The following is a 6000-nucleotide window of genomic DNA, read 5'->3' on the forward strand; positions in this document are numbered from 1 at the left end:
CAAAATATTATAAATTCATTAAAAAGACCTTTGAGGTGTTTTGTCAACTTCAGTTATAGCTCAATGTTGCTCATAAACAGACAATAAAATGCTGTGTATAATTCAAAAATAAATGCACCATAGGGAGATGTCTACTGCTCATTTGGTAGGTCATTCCCATGCTTCCCACTCACTGTTAATATGTGGAAATTTATTTTTCATATTTCAAAACAGCACCTAAAGAAATCTCTGCTTTCAAGAATTCACCTTCAGATTTAAAGAAGCATTTTGAAATAAGTGCTTATTTCTGAATAGGTGGCTTGTTAAGTGAATATGCAATTTTTGTGTTCAAGGATGAACTTTAAAGTAGCAGTATTGTTTGTCTTGATAAATTATTAGATTCGGTCTCCCACGAAATTGCAAAGTGTGTGACTTATTTTCTCTGAGCTGTGCATTTTATTAGTCCTTTACATGATTCAGGAGAAAGCATCTAAATTTAACAGGACTGACCCACATTGTCTCTAAGATTTGTAATTACCATTTTATTATGTTGTGTTGAAGTTGAATTATTGTAGTGCAATAATAATGCAAGTCGGTTTAATGCTTATATGTGGAGGAAAATGTTATTCCTGAGGTTTTAAATTGTCTATAGGAGTGCATTAAAATTATGAATGTATATTATGAGACAACCAACTGGTATACATCTGGTTATGCTGGAGAGTTAATAATATGCCTTGAGTTTAATTGTGGTTAATTCTATAGTTCACATGAGTACCAGAATGGATAATTTAAAGATAAAATTGGATACCAGACTGGCCAAAGGAAACCACAGCTTTCTTAAGAGAATTTTTCTTAAAAATAAACAATTCTTAAAATGTTATATTACTATTTAATGTAATAATGTAAGAGTTAATAACATGCCTTGAGTTTAAATGTTGTTAATTCTATAGTTCACATTTGTGCTAGAAAGGATAATTTAGAGATAAAATTGGATACCAAACTGGGCAAAGGAAACCACTAGCTTTCTTAAGAGAATTTTTCTTAAAAATAAACAACAATTCATAAAATGTTGTATTATTATTTAATGTAATAATAAGATAGTTAAAAATATACGTCGAGTTTAATTGTGGTTAATTCTATAGTTCACATAAGTGCTAGAACTGGTAATTTAAAGATAAAATTGGATACCAAACTGGACAACTTTTTTAAGAAAAATTTTCTTAAAAATAAACAACAATTCGTAAAATGTTGCACTATTTAATGTAATTATATGAGATTTAATAATACTGTATACTTGAGTTTAATTGTGGTTAAGTCTGTAGTTTACATTGGATTAGATTATGTTTGAAAGCAGATACTTTCTTACTCTTATTTCTAACTGAAATACTTCTTACTTCAGTGAAAGAAAAAAATTGACAAAGTACTTTGACTTTACCTCAAGTATCATTTTTGAGAAATTTTGACAACATTAGCATAGCCTGTCCGTTTGTAGCTTAGTAGAGGTTTTCATTCTGATGGGAATCAACTTTGAGCTTGTGTAAGAACTTTCCTGTGTTTTTAGAAACTGTAAAAATGTTAGCCACTCATATAACAGAAGAAAACCAACTGCTCACTTTGAACAAGAAACGGGGATGAGAGTGGCTGCCTTTCATTAATTTTAAGAGCCTCACTTTAGTTAACAGTTCAGTTTTAGTTTAGTTTTAGTTCAGTTGATGCTTTTTTTGCAGAAATGGACGGTTTGATTCGATTGCTGCCTTCCTGACATGTTTGAGAGTAGCCACAAACATTTAAATGAAGCTTGCTGCCCATTTTGCTACTGGACAGTTTCCATGGAACTCTGTCTCTAGCAGGCAATCTTTATTTTCACTTTTTGATTATGGACATGTAACCAGCAACTAAGGAGCTTCCATCGGGGAAATGTTATCTGGGACTGAATGAAGACTGCATGAACCAACCCAGGTTGTATAATTCCTTGTTTTGTTTATATTTGCTGATATTGACTATCATACAAATGAATATAATGTTTTAAGTAAAAGCTTAAACTCAATGTCTCTTTTTAATTGTTGACTAGCACTGCCAAGTGCTGGACTGACCATTCCTTTTCTAGCTGCAGAACTTTAAGGGCATAAAGAATGCTTTGTGATATCCATTGATGTTAAACTGGTTTGAAGGAAAGGAATCAAAATAAAAGACAGTCCCAGAAAACAAGCAGCCTGCCATTAGAGGCTCTAGTGTTGAATATGTGCAGTACAAAAAGGACAGTGAGACAGGTAAAAGGTTACAGATGACCGGTACAGAGCTGGTTTTGACATTTCTTCCTATCCCCTATTAAGAAAAGAACCCAAGAGGTTATACTGGTAGCTTCGTATTAGGTGTGCATCACAAGTGAAAACACTATAACTGTAAGAAAACTTCAGAAAATAGCAGAAAACAATCTTCAGAAATGGTGCTGCTGTAACATCACCTTCAAAACATTACAAATAAATAAACTATGCCATAAAATGTTCCAAAGTTCGTAGAGGTGTCCAAATGAGGATTAATCACAGTTTGCTTTGAACAAAGTATAATCTTTTCCTTATAGATGAATAAGTAAGAACATTACGTGCAATCTGGGAGACCCTTGGAATAGGGTGCCCTTTCCATGTCATGTCTGTACATATTGGCCAGGTCAATTACCAACTCCTTTTATACTTAATCGTATCTCATTCCCCGCCCACTCACTGCAATATGTAGTCTGCTAAACTGTCCTTTGAATTAAACATATTCCCAAAGGTAGAAATGATGAGATAAATTGGATGTACCTTCTTTGTAAATGAGGTGCTGCATCTATTCTTCACCTTAAGAGCTGCCACGTATTGACACCATTTGTAAAAGAGGCCGTCTGGCTGCAAAACTCGCTAAATCATTTATCTGAAAATTTCTTTTTTTTCTGCTTCATTCCTTCAGTTTAGAATTTTGTTACAGTAACGATCTGACCTCGTTCTTATCCCCGTTCATCATCCTAAGCCCTTGCCGTTTATAGCTGTCGGCACAATTAATAGTGCCAATGTATTAATTGCACAGTCATGTACAAGTGTAATATGAGGGCCTAGGATGATAAAGATTCAAAGATGGTGGTCTAGCCTCTCAGAGGGAATGTAGGCAAGGATAAAAGAGAACAAAGTCACTGTGGACAACCCACTGTGGTAGCACAAATAGTAGAAAATTTTGTTTGTCTGAAGCTGTGCATTTGAAAAAATAAAAACAGAAAGTTTTTATGTTTAAGTAGCTAGACATCTAAGAGAATGTTGCTTCATGTTAGAAGGACTACCACCTGCTGAGATCTAAAAGGTTCAGCCCTCCTTGGTTGTAGAGCAAAAGGCCTTTGAGGCGGAACAGGTGCAGCCCTCAGGGTGGTGAGGTCTTCAAACGTTTGATCTCAGACAACATCAACAAGTCAAGTCAGTAAAACTACAGAAGTCTGAGGTTTGAAGCACCTCATCTCCAAACTGGTGGAGCTGAAGGCTTTTCAAACATTACCTGATTAAAGTCTGGTTTCTACAGAACTGACAGAATCAAGCTGTGGGCTGGCAGTGCAAGGAGAAGCTTGCACTGGTCTTAGGGGGGCTGAGAACTACATTAAGCTTAAAGCCTTATTGGCTGTGCTTGTGTTGAAACTAGAAATTGACAAAAGGAATTTGAACTACTATATAGGCTTCTACAATTATATTCAGAGACTGTAAATCTAAATTCATATAAATATTTAGCCAAAATGGAGCTCATATTTCTTTTTTACTTAATCATTACTAATATAAGAGAAGGTGTGGGACAAAGGAAGTCAAAATTTTGATACTAAGTTTTCAACAGATTTACAATTTTTAGGTATCTTCGCCATTTAGTGCATTATGGCTCTGTGTGTGTGTGTCACAAACAGTTCAATAATATCATGCCATAATATTTTCAAACTTTCTCATTCAGAAATAAAGGGGTCTAAAGTATATGTCAAGAACACTGGGTGCAAGGCCAGAAACAGAGTCAACTCCTGCACACACCCAGAGGCCAGTTTGGAATTTCCAGGTGGCCTAATCGCAAGACTTCGGGAAACTGGAGTACCCGGGGATAAATGCCATACAAACATTGGAAAAATGTGCAAACTCCATAAAGGCAACAACTGAATTTAAATTGAAGGATGCTGGATTCGTGAACTGACAGCACTAACCTCTGTGCTACTCTCAGATCAATCAGTTATGATCAGAATTGGAATACTTGCAATCCTGAAATGTTAGGACCTTATTGATACTGAGAAAAATTTTTGAAGAATTTCTATTGAATTGTATGTGATTTACATTTTTTGCAGTAAGCTACTCTACAAGTTCCCTTCATGAAAAAATCTTCTGAATTAAACCTGCAGAAAATGAAAAAGTCCACAAGTTTCATTCAAAGCATTTCTAGATCTTTCTTACAAATTTTAGGTTGTCACCATTTTACATTTATTTTGCAGAAATGATTTTTCATTGCAATGGTTATAAAGGGACTGCTAACAATAGATTTATAACCATTGTAAATGTTCCCCAGGCCACTACAGGACACCGTAGGTTAGACTTGCAGGGGTACTGGGGAGAATGGACAGTTTGGCACTCCTCATTTATACAGTAGTCTATAGCATGGAGAGCCTGAAGAGAAACCTTCCTCAGGACCACCAACAGGCCTTTGAATGTTGCTAGTATCTCAGAAGTACTGGCGAAGGGCTATGCAGAAGTGTCCTGAACTTGGGTTAAAAAGCATTGTTTAGTACTCTGTTTGCTTGGAGTTGGGAGCTAGCTGGTTACATAGATCAATATCGGAGGACGAAAGGCAGTCCAGAGGATTGAAAAGAGAACATTGAATCTGTGTGGTGACAAAGTCTTAGTGGATGAGTTCAGCAGCCACCTCAAGGGGGGGTTAGACGGGCATCCTGTGTGTCCTTAGGGTGGGCAGAAGGCTTAGTCTTCATTGTTTGCACCTCTTTAGCATATTCTTTCTTTCCATGCTCATACTATTTGCTTGTCTTGTTAAAGGATATGTTCAGTATTTTTTAAGTCGAAGTTAATTCTTCACAATAATGGGTTATATTAATTTGCCAAATAAAATTGTGTTTGAAAGTGAACATTATTTTATAAATTTAAAAAAATATTGTGTCTGTTTTTGCAGCTTACAATGGGGCTGGAGGGTACCAGGGTACATAGGTGAATGAGAACGACTTAAAACCTACCGAATATGTCTGCTTTGAAGAGCAAAGGTTTGGATTTAATACTAAAATCCCTGAAGCCTATGAAAAAACTTGTAATTCCGGGCCACCTTAAATTCCCTTGCACCTCCTCATCAGTGTCTTTTGTTTTGCAAATGTGTTGATCAGCACAAGCAGCAAGCAGCCTGCTATCCCATCCCTCACCGACACAACTGAAATTCTTCCACCTCAAGTCTGCTTATCTGGGTGTGAGGTGCCTGGAGTTGTATAGGGTAAATAATATATCGTTATTTGGAACACATACTTTTCATGTGTGTTCTATGTGTACAAAAATCTGGGTAAATTTAGGATGACAGGAAATGTGAGGCAAGAAATGTTGAACACATAAGTAGAACAGAAACTTTTTTCATGTTCTACTAAAAATTGGCAAAATGCTGACGTGAAGTGTATAATGTGTGAAGACTGAAGTCCAAATATCAAATAAACACTTTCACAAAAGACACAGATATAACAAAACAAGTGTGTTTTTGTCTAGACTTTAACCAAAGAAATTGGAATAGGGTACGACACACACACACATATAGGTGTGTTTGGCTGGTGCAGCGGTAAGAACTGCTGTCTCCAAGTCAAAAAGTGTGCCAGTTATTGCTTAAAATTTATTAAACATGTCTCACTTTAGAACACAATTTCATGTGGCAAATGAAAACATACCATGATTGTAAAGAAATAATTTTAAACTTATCCTTTAATAAAATTATTTTTCTTTAATTACTTTCATTTTTCATTTTGGATTGGGGATAACTCATGAGGTCCAC

The sequence above is a fragment of the Erpetoichthys calabaricus genome, chromosome 9 (assembly GCF_900747795.2).
Source record: "Erpetoichthys calabaricus chromosome 9, fErpCal1.3, whole genome shotgun sequence".
In the NCBI taxonomy this organism is placed as follows: Eukaryota; Metazoa; Chordata; class Cladistia; order Polypteriformes; family Polypteridae; genus Erpetoichthys; species Erpetoichthys calabaricus.